Source organism: Cottoperca gobio, chromosome 10 (genome assembly GCF_900634415.1).
Source record: "Cottoperca gobio chromosome 10, fCotGob3.1, whole genome shotgun sequence".
In the NCBI taxonomy this organism is placed as follows: Eukaryota; Metazoa; Chordata; class Actinopteri; order Perciformes; family Bovichtidae; genus Cottoperca; species Cottoperca gobio.
The window spans coordinates 1,801,880-1,820,072 of record NC_041364.1 but is presented as its reverse complement, the minus strand read 5'-3'; the positions used below and the strand labels follow the sequence as shown (position 1 = coordinate 1,820,072).

The 18,193-nt window shown below is 42.3% G+C and overlaps 1 long non-coding RNA gene across 1 annotated transcript in view; it reads right to left on the bottom strand.

Annotated features, from left to right (window-relative positions):
* The window catches only part of LOC115014707 (uncharacterized), a 64,943-nt gene extending 47,313 nt beyond the window's left edge, over positions 1-17,630 (bottom strand). Inside the window, exon 1 of the long non-coding RNA XR_003832931.1 lies at positions 17,204-17,630. This is a non-coding gene — a long non-coding RNA (uncharacterized LOC115014707). The remainder of the gene's footprint in view (positions 1-17,203) is intronic.
* Positions 17,631-18,193: the final 563 nt, after the last annotated feature.

Genomic DNA, 18,193 nt, shown 5'->3' with positions numbered 1-18,193 from the left:
TCTGAGTCGCAGGAACGTTTGCATAACTAAAGCTCCATCCTGCCCCCTTAAAGTAAATATCTCCCTCGGATGCTCTCGCACTGTTATGCTCAACACATTCCAGGACTTTTGCTATGATTTAAATGTTGTAATACATCTCTTCCACACAGACACCCTAAACCTGCTTTTGTGTATTCAAACTTCATTTATCAATTACCTACATTTGCAAGAATGACAACAACACCCGGAGAACGTGCGTCAATTTGTCGTGTCAAGAGGCGGAGCGATCAAGTGCAATATGGACCAAATGACGACGAGTACTACCAAATGTTTGGATTCAAAATGTGCGAGATGTATCCCATTGTGCTGAAAACCCAAACTTATTGCATCGCTCAATCCCACGAGAAGTGAGCGAGAACATCAGGCCGGTGTGGATTTCTTTGTTGCGTAACCCTGCTGACAAACAAACAAAGAAACCAACAAACACATAACCTCCTCTGCAGAAGGAATATAAATAGAGTCTCTCGTAATAACTCTCAATATTTGCTCGGTGCAAGATCCGACAGAGTGGTATCAGTTAAACTGGAAACGATGTATTTTTTATAACTATGTTGAATGTTATGCAGGGACGTGCGGTCAGGGGAGGCAGAGCCTTGATCATTTGTATAGTCAAAATCGCTGAATTTGCATATTCTCTGTTCAGATACAGGAGAGCTGAGGCAGCTGCGAGCTGAGCCTCCCCTCAGATTGCGCAATCCCTCGCAAACTTAGGTTGAGCGCATGCATTTGGCGCGTGCCTGTTGCTATCTCTCTGTATGTCGCCAATATAATGTTTACAGACACTTTTATGACTTTCCACAGTCCAGTTAATGTATGTAATGTATGTGTAACATATTTAGTCTCGCTGATGTGACATAAAGCCACAGTGAGAAGACAGCAGGTGAGGCAGACAGTACTCTGCCGCACTGAAGAGGGTGCACGTGAGCCCACGCCGAAGAGGGCGCACGTGAGCCCACACCGAAGAGGGCGCACGTGAGCCCACACCGATGAGGGCGCACGTGAGCCCAATGCATGTCCCTCTCTGAGCTGCTATAAATGTAACGTTCTTTTTTGGCCAAATATGTCCCTTACTGTGTGGGTATAAAGAATGCTGATATGACATATGAAAAATAACCAGTAGTGAATGTTCATGCTGATAAAAACTAACACTAATAAAAGTCAAATGTAAAACAGTAAGACGAGGACAACGTGAACAACGCCAGCTGAAATGAAATCAGTGGAGAGTTATAAGAACATACGACAGTTTGACGCAGCGTAATGTGGAGCGACGCAGCAGGAAGAGCAGATTATAGGATGTTTTACTGAGACTACATTTCATATGTTTCATGTCTGCACTCTAATGGAGACCATGTCATAAAAGAAGCACACTTACATAGTTTGCCTACAGAAGAAAACACGGCGTTGATGTTATTTTCAGGGTAATGTCTCGTCACTGACTTGACTTTTATGTGCTCGGAGCGGAGCAGGATGACAGCTGGCAGAAGTTGTTAGTGTCACTTACACTGAGCAGTGAGTAAGTAGGAAGTGAAATGTGTCTGTGCTGCTCAGGTCGTCTTTTAGGGGGAAACCTTGAAAACATCTGTGTACAAGCTAATTAAAGTGGATACAAATGCACCAGCAGCTGAGTGTCTCCATGAACTCCTGACACACGCTTTGGAACAGGAAAGCAAAGTGTTGGCTGCTGTTCAGGGTTTCAATGAGTAAAAGCATCTTTTTAGTGTTCAAGGTGTAGTTCATAAATTAACCTGTTATCTTTAATGATGCATAACTTTCATTTTAAGAAGACAGACCTTCAGCTTCAGCAGCGCCCGTAAAAACTCAAGAGCTGAACCAACCTGAACAAAAGCTATCAAGTTATGATCACATTATCTTTATTGAGACACAACGTTCACTATTTCTATTTTTTATATTTAATAGAAAAGGGTTTCAGACAACAGAGGCACCTGAGGAGCGCTTGATTCATTCTGCCAGACACTTGAGCAGCAACATAAGTGCATCAGGTGCACTTGATCAAACGTGTGGGATGAACGTCTCGACTGAAAAAGAGACGAGAGGTCCATTCGTGCAGACATTGGGCCTCGTGCATGTTCATATGCACATGAATTTAGGAACTTTTGTGGCATCCATCTCTCCTTACCTCCCACTTGTGCCAAGGTGAGATCAAAATGTGGCACTTTTTGGATAAAGGTGTTTTTAAATCTTGTTTTTTTTATGTTTCATTCATTATAAGAAATAAGAGTCTTCTTAACGAAACGTAATTATTAAATAATGTTTATAGTTTAATTCATTTCACTTCAGAACACACTTGTGCATGCATCAACAGTTGGATTTTCTTATTGCTGTGTGAGAGGGAATAAGAAAACCTTCTTCTTCTCTGCAGATAAACGTTCCATGTTTCCTGAAATTGACTGTTTTGTTTTCCAAATGATACAAATTGCCGTTGATTATAATTGATTTGCTCGTGTGGCATCCCGCAGTGTTATTCACTTTAATCAATGAGTGACGGGACATTAATCTGGTTACATGAGAACAATTTAAAGTTGTTTTTAATATGCATTCCCTGAAGCTGACGCAGTACTGAATACGTAATAAGAAACATAATGTATTTGACTTATGAAACGCGTCTCGGTTAAAGCAGCTCTCCGTCTTGTTTGTCTGGCCGACTGTTTTCCCAGACAAAATGTTTTACTGCCTCCGCTGCTTTGAAAACAAGTAGTGCTCTTAACAAATCCATCACTAAACAGTAATAATAAATCCTTGTGTTATTTCAAAGGGTTCCTCACTGAGCGGATAATAAACTCTCATTTTAGAAAAGAAACAACTTCGCAGGATGAAAATAAGTTTCCTCCGTTCAGTAATGATTTAAATTTCGAAATAAATGAATCACTTTGTATTATTTATAACCAAACTGTCTCTCATGTTAAAGATATCCCACAATAAATGAGACCAGATAGTTGTTAATATAATAGATGACAGTAAGCTCTCCCAGGAAGCAGTGTGTGATGGGAACCATGTCCTCCTAAATCTTCTCCTATTGGAGCTCCGCTAAAAATAAGCCTGAGACGGGACAGCGTGGAGACACCGGGTCTGCGGCTTTATTTTCTATGGATGCAACTACAACGTCTTACAGGAAGCAGAAAGGACTCTGCATGAATCTATCAGATCAGAGTGAAGGCAGGAATAACTTGCTGTGAAGCAGGGCTGGGGAACCTTCTTCCCATCTGATGTAAAGCGTCAGAGGAATTATAAGTGGACACATTATCTGGTTGTTTGTATGCAAAGTGCTAAAGACACCCACTCATGTTGTTCAGGCATCACTTCAACTGGATCTCCAACTAATTATACAGCGGAACATATTTAGAATGAAACACCTGATGTTAGCGTGTGATCGTGTGGGCGTAGTAATTATGACGAGGACAAGTCAGGTGACGGAGTATGTACGGTCATATTTGTCGTTTTGGGATTCATTGGCAAAGTTCTTCTTCTGTCGTTTAGGGATGAGGAGGTGTTGCACTTCCTCTGCAACAGGAAACACGACTAAGAGTCTACAGCAGTGGTGGTAGCTCTGCGAGGCTGTACGTTCAGCTACATGCAGCACGCTAACACGCTCCCAATAACAACGTATGTACGTACGTTTAACCATCGTAGTTTAGCATTTTTAACAGTTTAGTTTTGCTGGTAATGTGGTGATAAACTAAGAAGACTTTCTGATGTGATGATAGCGTTAAATTAAAAGTTAAAGGATCACAAACGTGTTACAATCCATCCTGAGGGCAGCAGGAAGGTGTTAGCATTCAAGCTAAAGGTCTTTGAGATGTTTGACTGAAAAGCACGCGTCAGGAGACGATGGAGCTAAAATGTTGAATGTTTGGTACAAAATACAAAACTGCTTAAAAACATTTCATCTAAAACATTTGGTATCATGGAGATCCATCAAAGTGCTTTCACATGGAGCCTTTTTAATAATCTGTTAGTTCATCCAAGTACATAAAACTAACGAACAAATGGTGATGTCAGGCGTGTGTGTTTCTCAGGTCCTGAGGTTTTATTGGTGCCATCTCAGTTTGCCGTTATCGCCTGCCAAGACAGCCCTGCCAGGATAAACTGATGAGTTCTCACCAGCCTCACGACCTAAAGTAAATACTCGGGCAGTTTGCAGATGGGCGTTCATGCACTGATGTTCAAGTGTCAGCTCCATGTTGTGCTCTCTCTCTGTCTCTCTCTCCGTCTGTCTCCCTTTCCAGGGACCTGCAGAGAGAAAGCTCTCCTCTGGCTGACTCCGGGGCGAGTGCACCACCCCTGCACACAATAAGACTCTTTTCTCTTTCCTCCATCTTACGTTCATGTCGACTCTTAATCTATGTGCCTACTTTAAGATTTCCCTCATTCTTGCCTAAATCTATCTGAAATCTGTCTCCCCCCCCCCCCGACCTCTCCTTCTCCTTTATTTCCCTCTACTCCCTCCACACTGCCGGGGGTTTGCACGAATACTCATTTCCAGTTGAGCTGAACAAGCAGACCAAGAACAAGTAGGTCATCTGCGGTAAACTGTCTGCAGATTAGTGCAGGTTGCACGACTGAGGCTGCGTTAATAAGTGCATTACATCATGCTTCTGTGTATCGTGCAGTTCATGTGAGTGATTTTTAGAGGCTGCCGCCCCTCAGATTCATCCCCCTCATGTTCCCGAGATTTAGGAACGTCCGCTTTACACTGTTCAGTCACTTTAATAAAGTTTTAGCATCTTTAATCCTTTAATTCAATCATTTACTGACTTCTGGTGTAAAATCTGTCAGACAGTTTTCATTGGCAAACCATTTTTTTGGAGCAACAAGCGGCTAAATAAACACACAACAAAGCAAACAAACCAAATCTGACTAACAGCTCAGTGGTAAAATATGAGTCCCTCTTTGCCCGCTCTGTTTGAAACCTCTCGTCTCTTTGACTTCCTCTCCAGCCCGGTTCACACAGACACAGCAAAGCAAACGCTAGAAAAGGGTTTCTGTTCCGCAGGGCGGGGGGAGCCCGGTGGAGGAGGACTGAGCCTCTGCACACCGTGCCAATCTACCTGCCTGCATCTCCAAACCAGGAGTTTGGCAAATAGTTTGTATGTGCACAGCTGGATGTGAAAGTCCCTGCAGCTGCTGAAGGAGTTCCCCCTCTACATACACACCGCACGCATTCTCATTCGTCTCACACAGTTCCGTCTTAAGCATTTTACCTTTCACTGTTGACTTGTAATAGTATGTTTTTATCCACTGAATTATTTATATTTTATTTGTTTGTTTTATTTGTTTTATTTATTTTGATTTATTTGATTTATTTGATTTATTTATTTTAATTACTGTTGAATATTATACAATATTAAATTATCTTGAAAAGATTATATTACATTGATTTTTTTCCAAATGAAAGAACTTATATTGACCAGTTTTCTCATTTTAGCACATTTACAGGAAACTCATATTTTACATAAAATTGAGCTGCAACTATCTATTTTTAATCTGTTTTTTATAGTTCAGTGTATTAATTATCAACAACAACAAAAAACTATTAGGGGCAATAACAGGATTCATTGTATATTGCTCATCACATTCTGTAAACTAGGTGTAAATTACCCAAAATATTAAAAATGGAAGCTGCGACTGTAAAAGTTTGTCTTAGAGAAAATACAGCTGCGAGGGTCTTAGACTGCACGACATGCTCGCTGCACGACGTGCTCGCTGCCTCGACGTAGCTCCAGGTAGAATATAGTATATTAAATACTCTTTTGTTACGTGTCTGTGTTCAATGGGAAGGAAACGCTGGTGGCTGGTTGGGCTGCGGTGGGATTCTTTGTCCAACTGTATCTCCCCCGGGCAAGAGCTTCTGCACGACTGTACAACTTCCTAATTAAAAGTTCATTTTGCCGCACTTAATTATTCATGTTCACCTGGAGAGACGATGATTCAAACACTGCGATGCCTTTTATTACAGGAACGCCAGCAGCAGATTAAGACTCCTGTAGAACTCCATACGCTAACGTTCCCCAGGCAGAAGAACGTCTGCACGGTCGTGTTATCTATTCATACACTCCGCTTTATAGTAAATTAAGTTACAGGTATTACATTACAGTGTGTCTATCGGGAAATATAGAGTTTATGGCAGTGAGAGCGATGCAGACCTGCAAGAGGAGCTGTGTTCAGCAGCTGGTAATATATATAGTTTAGTAGAGAGACTGTCACCACTAAGAAATACTCATTTGAATGATAAATGCAACAGAGTTGTGTTGCATGTTCAGCAAACCACCAATCACTCTTCATCATTTCTCATTTAAACAACCAGAGCAGGCCCCGCTCGTCATCGAACTAACTGAGAAAATTAAGATTTGTTTGCAAAAATAGAAATATTTCAGCTCCAAAAACATAGGTCTGTATGGTTGCAACACATCCTGTGGTTTCTCTCCTTGAATGATTGCGTATACCTGTAATCTGCACCAGATCCAGATTCCCTAAACACTTTATATTAGTGGGAACGGGTTACATTTAAAAACGCATCTTTTTCACTCTCTCCCCAAAGATTAGCTTTCCTGTTATGGTCTTTAAATGCCGTCTTGGCTCCAGTGTGTTTATGGGAAAAGGAGCTTTTGCAGAATGAAGACTCTGGTAAACAGATAAAAACTGATCACTTCTGCTGCGACTGGAAGATCCAGAGCAGCCACTACATGTGTTGCAGAGCTCAGTGACCACAAACATTCACATGTAAACTCAACATCCCTGTGTTTCTACAGAAGTCATGCATGTTGTAAACCAACATATGATGGAGCTCAATGCATTTCTCTTTCCATGGATCAGATTTTCAAACACTATGGGCGTTAAAACTGACGTCTGCAGTAACAGCATTACTGCCTGGACACAGTGTGCACCATTTCTTTTTGTTAAGACTTCAACGTTAAGTGTGTTACGTTGTGTGATTTCCTTATAATCCTCAACACGTCTTGTGTTTACAGCTGCATTTGTATGTGATGGAGATGATTACAATCTGATTCACCAGGATAACAGGTGCAGACAGAAGAGATTTGTGTGGATGTAGTTGAACACATACAGATGTCAACAGTGTATTCATACACACTGCCACACACAGAGCAACGCTCTCCGTACGCCCACATCTACACTTGTGTTTGCTTCGTGTCTGTATCTGGCTAGATTTGTCTTCTCACTTCAAATACTGCTTGAATGGACAAAACACTTGTACAAGAGCTAAAGTCACACACACAGCAGGTGAACCCGCTTTATATTCTACGTTACGGACTTATTTCATAATCAATAACCCTTCACACAAATGTAATCCTAATAACTCACAGAAAAATGCATTTAAATTAGAAATTAGGGGCGAAACCATAACTCCTGAGGGAAAACACAACAACTGGTTTCCTCTCTTCCCAGAACTATACGAGCACTCAATCCCACGAGCGATTGTTAAAAAGGGAAAAGAAATGCTGGAAAACCCACAACACTGCAAACCTACAGCAAACCTACAGCCATCCATCCACACTGCTCAAAGCTGGAGTCCTGGGACTCTTTAAAGCGTCTGGGTACTTTAGACTAAATATGTCCAACAGCTTCAGAAAGAGGAGCACGTCTGCAGATATCTGAGCGACCGATGAAGAAATCTTCATCTGTCCCGTAAACATGTTTTATAGTGGAAGCCGCTCGATGCAACCAGGACTAAGTGGGTCACCTCGTCTGGAGGTCAAACACATCGCTGAAGGGGCTCTTCTAAAAATATTCTTATTCACATACATGACCTTCCAATTCAGGATTTAGAACCGGCTGATATTTCTCAGGCTGTATGAAGTCAACGCCACCTTGACTGAGAGATAAAGTCGAAGTGCTGTAACCTCCATGTTCACAAGCTCCTGAGGCGGCGTCTCTGCATCTCTCCAGAAACACAAAGTCTCTTTTTGCTCAATGACTAAAATCTTTGCTTTCAATGTTTATCTTGGAGGCACTTTGAAGAACCGTCGTGGCATCGAGGAGATCTTACCTCAGGCTTCAACACTGCGCTTGATTGACAGGAGCTCTCGTGCCGTGAGGGTTGCCTCTGGCATCACTTTCAGACCGATTCATCTCATCTAAGAGGAGCAGAGTGCTCTCTCCATGTTTCATCCTGCAGTTTGTACCCACCGTGTGACGAGAGGCCGACGAAGAGGCTTATTTGAACACGAGTGAGTCCGACTGCAGATGGGTGAGCCAGCGTGAGGGGTCATGGGGTCAAACTAGGGATTTCTCTGAAAATATAGTTACCAAACATAGCAGCACATTGTGAAATCCAGCTCTCTCACACACTCTCACACACACACACACACACACACACACACACACACACACACACACACACACACACACACACACACACACACACACCTCAAATCAATTTGCTTGTTACGGATTGCAGCAACCAATCAAACATTCCCAAAAGGCGTTTTGTGTGTGTGTGTCTTCGTGTATATGTTGCGTCACAGTGTGCCTTTATTCCTCACTGCAGGTGGGCAACCTTCAGAACAATGTTCACACACACTTCCACTTGAAGTGAGCTTTGATGTAGCAGCTGAGAAACACACTTCAGGATTACAGTGATATTTCGTTTGGCCCACAGGGTTCTCATCACACACACACACACACACACACACACACACACACGGTGGATCAGCAGATATACTGACATCACTGCTCATATAAAGCTTTACAGTTCAGTCTCGTTCATCCTGATACACACATTGTGAGACATCCTCTCTGCGTCCACCAGGTTCTGCATTGTTGAGTAAAGATGTTATGAGTTTTATGAGTTATGTAACGTTTCCACGGCTCGCAGACTCGTTTGAAGTTTTTCCTCCAGAATTCTCTCGGAGCAGTTTGTACTCGTCTTGCTAACCTTTTTTCCCCTCTGTGGCTCCTTTCTGCTCTACATGGCTTTTGGGTTTGATGTTAGAAGCTTGTTAAAGTCCAAGTGTTCCTCCCCTGGGAGGAGTGGGGATCACGGACCGTTGCTCAGCTCACATCACAATGTAACATTTGCTCTGCGACTGGAGCGAGCTGCTCACTTTATTCGTCTCAGCACCCAAACGGAGAACACCTAACCGGTTTATCTTGTGCTAAACATATTGACTTTAGTGTTGCAGACATAGTAAGCAGCGTAAGATAATAAACCAAATGCATTATTGAATCTAAATATGCATTAAGGATAAAAGCAAATGGGTAAAATGTAAATGCAAGTGAGCAGAATGGAAATGTGTGCAAGAGGGTCAGCAGCACCCGTCTGTCAGAAATCATAATCCCTGCTCTCCTTCAGAGCTGCGATTCTCTTCATCAGCATAACGTGAACAATGAGGGAGGTTCTGACGGACAGAACGGCTGAGTCACAGGTGCAGTCAACACATCCTGAAGAGTGCTTCAAATCAAAGCTGCGAACAATCAGCGAGTCCACACACACGAAGGACTTCACCAGTTATATAAAGCCTCACTGGTACGTGTGAGACTGGAACAACCGCTTTCCTAAATATTAAATAACATCAAATACATATTGAAACCCTGGAAAGCCACTTAGTTAACGGGCTTCAAAACAACATTTCTTAAACAACTAACACGTATTTAATGCAGACAACATGGATTTCAGATGTTCTGGGGTCAAAGGTCAAAGATTCTGATCAAATATAAGACATCTCATCTTTACAGTTAATTGATTACTATCAATGACTACAATATCAACTACTGCAGGTTTAAATTGTAGAATATCAACTTCCCAGAGAGATTACAGAGGACAGAGTGTGTCTCATCGTCTCTGATGATCCTGCACATACGTCACCAAACCATTAGAAATAAAACATGAAGCCTGGTGATCAAAGAACACGTCAGGGTAGCGAACACAAAGACAGCGGAGTCTTATTGGAGATGAAGGTAAACTCCAGCAGCCTGCAGCCTGCATGCATAAATAATGAGGGAATACATTTTTATTTTCTCTAATTTTGGGAATTTAGCTGACGCTCTCATCTAGAGGGACTTGGGGAGAGTGTACGAACACAATGAAGTCAACTCCAACAACACTTCACAAGAAAACAAAGAGATTCAACTGTTCCTGAAAAGGTTGAGCACCAACAAAGAAATGCTGATCGCAGACCTTCACCAGGTCAGTATCAGTCATAATGTGATATCATTCATCATATCAGAGCATTCGTCTCACTTTCTTTTAACCCCAATTACACTTACAATATGCTTATTACTGAACAGCTGTTCCACGACTACAAGTGGCATCAAGTTAATGTGCTGGTAGATCAGTAAGTGTGTTCTGATTATGATCACAGATTTGTGAGTTTAGTTTTTTACTTTGCGCTTCATGTAGTTTAACCAGAAACACTTAGTTTGGCTCCGCCCACTGAAGACGGAACTAATGAGATTATTTCTGCCTCCAAAACAGCTTTGCCCCTGAGAAATATGTGTTACTAAATCAAAGATCCAGTTAATCTGCTTCTGAAAGTCATCACACACACACACACACACACACACACACACACACACACACACACACACACACAGTCCATTAACCCGAATACAAACTCCTGCAACAAACAAGAGACGCACGGCTGATTATTATGCAGAAACACGAGGAAGGCGTGACCCGCCCTCCTCTGCCTCTGATTGGCTTACCATGATATTCTTACCCTCAGCATAGCCAATCACACTCCTCATGCCTAAACCTCACCAAGCCAACCAAAGAAGGCCACAAGTTCTAGCCAATCAGAGGCAGAGTAGGGCGTGGCTTTGCCAGAGTAACAGAATCTATGTTTTCGGGGTAAAGGACTGTCAGACAAATGTTCTTGGGATCAAGGGAGTTGTTGTGTGAGACTCGTGAAGCACATGTGCATGATGGAGTATCGTTCTTTATTCTAAAACGTATTTTCTGCCCATTTTTGCTAAATGTATCTCTGATCTGATTACGTCTTTTCGCTCTACCTATTCAACGTGTATGTTTACGCATCAAGTCTTTCCCCAACGGCTCTGACTGAGCCGTGACAAAGTGTTGCTACTGCACAGCAGTGGCTGAACGTGTTCAGTGTAGACTCCTCGGCTGCTGATGACCGCTCATGTTAACCACAAACTGTTCCTCACGTAGAACAGAAAGAACAAGCGTACACACACGAGCACAGACGGATGTATACATCGACACACACACACAGCGACAGAAAGGAGAAACCCGTCCAGTAATGTAGTTCCAACATTTTCTAACACGCTGTCACGAAACTTCTGTGTTGCATTTTTGTCAGAATGAAGTCGTCACTGCTCAAACAGAATCTCTCTGTGTTCTCAGACTGCCTGAGGTGATACACCACAAACACATACAGGCTCTCTCTTCAACACTAAACCACTGTCTCTCACGCCGTTTCCCTTTTCAGCCCTTCTCTCTCTCCCACTTCCCTTTCTCACATCCTTTTCTCTCGTTCATGAACTCTCACTGCCCTCAGCTCATCTCACAACCACCAGTCTCTTTATATATCTGTGTGTTTCTATGTGACTGTTCCTCCCCCCCCTTGTTAACACCAGCTGCTCCATAACGCTGTTTCTTTCCCATGTTCTCTTGTTGTCTCTTGTCGTAAAAGGTCCTGAGAGTTATTGCCCGGCTGCACGCTGCGGCCAAGTGAAGTAAAAGACTTAAAGCAGCAATAATATCCTTTAAGTGTGCGACTGTCAACGAGTCCTTCAAAACTCAAGGACAAAAGAGGTTGTTTGCCGTTACCTTCCAAAACAACACAATGTCTTTCTCATGCAACACTACGAACACCTCCAGGAGAGATGTCCGTATGATGGATGTTCAGTGAAGCTACGCACACGCTGCCTTCAACACGGTCGGACTGAGAGTAGACCCTAAAGTGACTGCTTATTGTGAGGGAACTAGTTTGTGCTGGTTAAGAAAATAAACGTTCTTGGTTGAGGAAAGATTATGATCATGACAGTTTGCAGGAAACAGACGCTGGTGTTTGTGTAAATGAATTAACAAACATACTTAATCAAGCTAAAGCATCATCTTGTGCTGAACAGTTTACGTTATTTAAAACTGCGCTGGAAGAAAATACGTTTCCCTTCAAAAGTAATTGAGGAAGCAGTTTAGTTGTTTGGTAGCGTAGTTTCGAAGGAGACTTTGTGGCATCACATCAACTTCTCACTACTTCCTCGTTTGCCTCCGACAGTCATCATTCATACAACCACAAGATGTCCCGCTGAGACGACGGAAACAAAGTTCATCTTCCAACAAATGACCACTGCTGCCACTTCTCTGGCAGGACAGCCTCATAACACAAGAAGCGTACTCTACCTTATTTATTAATTCATATATAATTGAATCAACTTTCCAGATTCTTCTTTCTTAGTTGCATTTATTATATTCATAGTTCATGCTTTCTTATCTTTAGGGCTGAAACAATTAGTCGATAATCAATTAGTGAAGGAAAACTAAACACTTCTCTTGACGTTCATTTGGGACTTTGATGCCTTTATTAGAGTCGACAGCGGAGAGCAGAGAGCAAATAAAGATCAGAGCCTTCAATCCAGAGGACACAACACAAACCTAATATTTAATTAATGACTTAAATCATTTAGCAACCAAAAAGATTCTTCTGCTTCCACCGTTGTACATGTGAGGATGTTCTGCCGCTTTATTTAATTAAACTGAATATATTTGGGTTTCGGATTGAACAAGTCATTTACAGACGTCACTTTGCACCGCAATAAATTGTGATGAGCATTTAATTTGACTATTTCCTGATATTTCTTGGACAAACTCAACCATGTGTATGAAAAAATATTAAGTTAACTACAGCAACACCTGCAGCCGGATGTTTCTCTCAGCAGACGTGTGGATGAATTAAAACTAAAGTAGATGACAGGACGATAAATCTTTCTTTGATCGTGGAGTACCTTCTACGTCTCCCTCCATTGTCTGCATTGTGTGAAGTTACACGACTGCACACACACACACACACACACACACACACACACACACACACACACACACACACACACACACACACACACACACACACACACAACCTTCACTCCCCGCGCCACAAAAAAAAATGCATTTCCTGAATTCTCTCTTTTCTTTTTAAAATCCTTATCTGCTCTGGAGACGCTTTGATTCCTCCCGCACTGTCAGCCCTCACCACCCTGAAACCTGTGAAGGACGGCGTGATATCAAAGTGTGTTTAGCTGAAGCTGCGCTCAGACGCAGATCTGACACGGGAGGTAATTACCTCTATTCAGCAGCTCCAATGCACACAGGCTGAGTGCATCGGGCAGAATTAAGCCTCATTCTGACACTGAACTATATGCAAATCACATCAGTGTGCCTCAAGGTAGTCAGGGGCAATATTACAAGCAATTATATCATTTTAAATTCAAACATGTACATGTTCATTGTGAAATGATATCTTGTATTGGTACAGAACACAGCATGTGAGAGTTTGCTTAATGTTTAGTGCAGATTGTGAAAATGCAAATTATTAGTTGAACTTTTTAACACAGATAATTATGCAGCACGACGCCGAGGATTTGTTTTCACCCTGTCAAGACTACAGCAGACAAGCAGACCACGAGGGAAAGTGTGAGAGAGATGGTGGTGACTATTTATTCTTAGCAGCTCTTCTCTCTCTTTAACGGCCTGTGCATGAACTTCTACTCCAACACTTCAGGATGAAGTCAGGAATAGATTATCATCAAGCAGCAAGACGCTGTTTCTGACCCACAATATGTCAAGTACTTGTAGACATGTGTCTATATGCACATTTACAGTAACTGTCTGTGCACGTTCTGTCTAAATGTCTACTTGAAAGCAGTGATGGAGATCAAGTGAGAAGTAGGGTCAGACACCCAGTGGAGCGTTAGAGAGAAACATTGACTGCTTACATCCTCACTTTTCTCTGCAGGATATAAAAACACAACGACCGGCTGCATTGGATCTGAACCTTGTAGCTCAGCATTATCTTTGCCCAAAAACAAAAATCATTAATGCAGACTATTTGCATATGTACATCATTTGTAGAAGACTGGGTTGGAATCTTTAATTCGCCAGCACATGAAAGATGTTCAATGTTTGGTTTCTGCAACCAAAAGTCAAACAGCTGAGAATCTCTTCAGCTCGGCCTCATGCATGACTTTGATACAACTGTTGATGACTTTGCTTTTCTACACCTTATTTTGTGCTTTGCATTATCCCATGATGTACTCGTCCAATGCATCTGCCTGCAGCCTCAATCATCACCAAGTCCCTGAATGTACATCACCAGTGAAATACAGCACAGGATGTTCTACAGTGCTGCTGCTGCTCTGCACCGTGTATCAGTCTAAACTAATCAATACGATAATCACTTTATTTGACCAGTATATTGACTGGTCTATACAGTACTAACACAAACTGACTGAGGGTGCTACAGTCCAAGTGTGTTGCCGCAAGACCCTTTAAAGAGTCCACATGTTGCCCTCTAGGGGACACAAATCACATAATGCAGCTTCTAAGTAAATTATTATTATTATTTTTTTTTTGAAAGGAATCAATCGGAGAAGTTAATCGGCTGAAAGTAAAAGTCTAATTCTGTCCAACCAGTGATCCATCAGAGACTCCATCGAACTGCTGTTGACCAGCCCGGGTTCACTTGTTATTGTGTGTGTGGGCCGAACACAGCTCGCTGTAAACACCGAGGTAAACTCTCATTACCACCTGAAATAGTCACAATTAGCATATACATTGGGTAGTTATGTTCTTGTGAGATCACAGTGACCTTTGACCTTAGTCCACCCAATCTAATCAGTTAATCCTCGAGTCCAAGTGGACGTTTCACAGAAGTGATTCTGAGATATCGTGTTCACGACAACGGGACAGCCTCTGGAGGCAGAAAACAAATCTTCTGTCCTCTTCCACATCTTGGTCACACAGTTAATCAAGGTAGCGTGTCCTCCCCAGCACTTCCTGAGGGATCTTGAGGCATTCCCAGGCCTGATGAGATATAATCAATCCTGTGGGGTACGGCTCTTCCCCGGGGTCTCCTCCCAGTCCAACAAGCTTCACAAAAAGTCTCCCCAACAGTTGACAGAGCGCTGGTATCTCTCTTCGGCTGCCGAAGAAAAAGTATTTAATGCTAACGTGAAACAAAGAAAAGCAAGTTAATGTTGAAGCTGTTCTTTGACACTTGAACATTTAAAAAGTACCTCAATTATAATAAATGTTTGACCACACCTTGTGTCATGGCAACAAAGTGTACTGGGCTCTGTGGCTCAAAGACTGTAATAAAACAATCCCTTTCAAAGCCCCAGTGCACACAGCCTGAGGACACCTGCGAACACTGAAGCACTAATGAATGCATATACACAACCGTGCAGAGGCACACAGCAATCAGAGGTAACATACAAAGAAAACAGTCAATACTGTACACACCATGTAACTGCACATCTCGAGCTCTAGAGGAAAGCGAAGCAATACCAGTCAACACATGCACATCTGGAGAGGAGCTTCTCCGTGTTAGAGTGGGAGGAGAGATTCACATCCACAAGCTGATTCAAGAAAAACTAGAGCTGCTACTACTGCTCTGCAGCAGCTTCTTATTTATAAAACCATAACAACATGGATAAAATCAATCTGAGGAGTCCTGACACCCACACTGTGCTCTAATCCATCTCACATGGTTCTGTATCTGCAGGCTCTCACCGGTCGTAGGCGAGCTGGAGAGAAGGTGAACTGTAAACGTGATCCTCCGATCTCCATATCAGTCAACACAGTGACACGTTGTACCTGCACCTTTGATCCAGGCACGCTCATTTCCTGCATGACTGTTCCATAAATATTACATAACCAGAATTACCAAAGCCCTTAAACTCGTGCAAAGTAAAATAAGTAAAGTTATAACTCAAACACTGAAAATCAAGCATTAAAATAAACTGCAGCTTTTTTGTGGTATTATAGCAGGACAATATATATATATATATATATATATATATATATATATATATATATATATATATATATATATATATATATATATATATATATATATATATAGAGAGAGAGAGAGAGAGAGAGAGAGAGAGAGAGAGAGAGACACAGACATAACATCTAACATTTAACGCAGCAGACAGAAAGCCAATGACAATTCTACGTATTTCTACTTAAAAACATAAACTTGCAAAAGTCTTAAAATCCATACAGCCTTTAAAACACTCTGAAATAAAGAGTCTATTGATTCCAACAGTGGGAATCCCAGGATAAATAAAAGAGCTGAAAACTTTAAAAAATAAGATTATTTAATATAGAAGCAGCTTCGATTTAAGATATGTTACAAAACGACTGAGCAACATTACACCACATATTAATACAGAGCACAATGAGAGCAATCCGTCACACACACTCAACAATCAGTTGCTGTTCCTCTTAATAAAACACCGCAGAAACACAATAAGTCCCAGCAATGCAGCACTATGTCCCGTCAGTGTTCACTTACAGGATGCCGCGGGTCCTGCTTCAGACACACAACATGTGACGGTTAATCCACGGTGTGGATCTGCAGCTCTCCTTATGGATGCTGACTGATCGGAACAACCGGCGGCGGCAGCCCTGCAGCCTCCCGTCGATAGGAAGCCAGAGGTGACAGTGGGAGTCTCACGTGGAGGTCAGAAGAACTAAAGGCTCCAATATGTCTTTAATGCATGTACACTGACAGCTGAAGCTCACTTTGATTCTGTTATTAAGTGTTATGGGATGTAATTGGACATGCACATACCATCACTGGTTATTAGCCCACTACAAATGGCTGTAATGATATCAAAATGCTACAGATTTTAGAATAAACTCGCTATTGAGAGCATATGTGGTCAATGAATGTATATCTAAAATAGGAATTTAATTGCATTATTACCCATTAGGGGATTACAAATACCTCCAAGGTGAGTTTAAACTCACATGTGAGTACCACAAACTTCACATTACAGCGAGAATATACGAATATTAATCTCGTCTTTAATTTCCTTTGAGGAAGGGAGGAAGGTCACACTTCCTCTGGTTTGTGAGCGTAACCTTATCTGTAGAGGTCAACCGCTCACACATTATAGTAGGCTGATAATCTGCGAGAATAAAGCGGGTTTAACTCACCATTTCCTTGTGGAGTCGCCGGGTCCCGAAAGCATGTCACGACACTAAATCCCCATGAGCCACAATCAAATTGTTCTTCAGCTCGAGCCCAACGCGAAACTAATCACTGAACCTCAAAAGAGAAAGTAGCCCGAGTTCGTGGCTGCTGCTCTGGAGTCTTCGGGGGGGTGGAGAGGGGAGGGGGACTGATAAACGCAGCGGATACGAGAGGGAATGTGGAGAAGTGTCCGTGCGCAAAGAGCAGCGAGGAGCGACTGGTGGCGCGCGCCTGGAGACACCGGGTGGAGACCGTGGAGAGAGACAGAGAGTCAAGGGGAAAGTGGAGAAACCTTGCGGAGAGGGTTCGTGGAGAGGTGAGAAGACCGCGCAGATATGTGGAGACACAGCGCGGAGTCCGCAGCGGAGCTGTCGCTGTACACCGGTCTGTCTGAACTCACAGCAGACATTAACCCGCTCTGCTCTAGTCCCTCCTCTTTAGCCCTGAAGTGAAAGAAGCGTCCGTCCATCTCTCACCCCCTCTCTCTCTCCACTTCTCTCCATCTCTTCTGTCATTGTCATACATTGTTCATGGTTATGTTGCTGCGTACTGTGTGCGCGCACTGGAGGGAAAGGAGAGATGTGATTCTGTAGGTCAAAGATACAAAGAGGCAAGTGTTGAGCTGTGATCTTCTTTTCGGTGCCCTTAACTTTGAAAGGAAAAACCTAAAGTGGACCATGAATGCAGATGATCTTTGTTTAATAATTTAGCTGCTGGTCGTTTTCATGGTGACAATCATTTTAACATTTAGCTGATTTATTATAGAAGACTATCTGTATGTATGATGTGAAGGTCAGAGGTCACAGTGTACAACAAGATCAGAGTGAGAGAGAGATACAGGAAGTGTTGTCTTTAATTGGTTTATAGCTGATCTTAAGTGAAGAGATCCTTACCACACTTGTTTTATTTTGAAAATTCAGAGATTGATTGCATCACCCAGAAGAAGACAGCTC